The sequence below is a fragment of the Grammomys surdaster genome, unplaced genomic scaffold, assembly GCF_004785775.1.
Source record: "Grammomys surdaster isolate TR1022 unplaced genomic scaffold, NIH_TR_1.0 1084, whole genome shotgun sequence".
Lineage (NCBI taxonomy): Eukaryota > Metazoa > Chordata > Mammalia > Rodentia > Muridae > Grammomys > Grammomys surdaster.
In genome coordinates, this window is record NW_021605503.1 from 1 (window position 1) to 1243 (window position 1243).

The 1243-nt window shown below is 40.6% G+C and overlaps 1 pseudogene; it reads right to left on the reverse strand.

Moving 5' to 3' along the window:
• Nucleotides 1-5: 5 nt before the first annotated feature.
• On the reverse strand, nucleotides 6-901 carry LOC114634743 (annotated as a pseudogene).
• Nucleotides 902-1243: the final 342 nt, after the last annotated feature.

The following is a 1243-nucleotide window of genomic DNA, read 5'->3' on the forward strand; positions in this document are numbered from 1 at the left end:
AGAGCCCCTTTCACATCTTTGTTTCTAAGGCTGTAAATGATTGGATTCAACATGGAAGTCATAACTGAATAGAACACAGAGACAACCTTATCCTTTTCACTCATTGTCTTGGAATTGGGTCTCATGTAGGCAAATATTCCAGACCCATAGTAGAGGACCACAACAGTGAGGTGGGACCCACAGGTTGAAAAGACCTTGAGCCTTCCCTCCCTTGACTGCATCCGGATTACAGTGGAGATGATGTTCCCATAGGAGACAAGGATGAGTGAGACAGGAGCCAATAGGATAATCACTCCCACTAAAAACAGAGCCATTTCAGCATTGTAAGTGTCAGCTGAAGCCAGCTTTAGGAGGGCAGGTGGTTCACAGAAGTAGTGATTAATTACATTCTGTCCCTGATAAGGGATATGCAGTGTAAATGCACTGTCCACTGAACATGCAAATGTACCAATCATCCAGGAAACTACAGCCAACTGGAAACAAACCCTCTGGGTCATGATGGTGGAGTAGTGCAGGGGTTTGCAGACAGCTACATACCGGTCATAGGACATAACTGCCAACAGAGCACACTCTGTGCACCCTGCTAGGAGAAATACAACTATCTGTAGTGAACATCCAATAAAAGAAATGGTTTCTTTTTTGAAAGGAAGTGGACCAGCATCTGGGGTACAATGCTTGTAGAGAAGCAGAGGTCAGCAAAGGATAAGTTTTTAAGGAAAAAGTACATGGGCGTATGAAGTCGAGAGTCAATTTGGATGAGGATTATGATGAGCAGGTTTCCAAATACAGAAAGGAAATAAATGATCAGGAAAATAAAGAATAACAAGATTTGAACTTTAGGATTCTCTGAGAGTCCCAGCAGAATAAATTCTACAACATAAGTTTGATTTGTTCCTCCCATTGATATTCCTGTTTACCTGTTATCAGAAGGAAAAACAATGTTTCAGTCCTTTATAAACAAGTGTGTAGTTAGCAAATGCATCCTCTTAATTCTTAGCTTCCATCTCTTTCCCACTAGGCACCAATTCCTGTAAAAATGCACACTGGTTTATTTCTATCAAGGAAAACACATATTTAGTTTCATTCTTTTTGAAAAAGGAGCTTACTCTGAAACTCAGGCTGACCATGGACTCAACAGTCTCCTGTTTGGCCTTCTAAGTGCTGGAGTCTCACATTTTTTTCACCACATCTAGTTTCCACATAGATTTTAAGCACATTATTTCCTTGTTTATTCTACTTGATG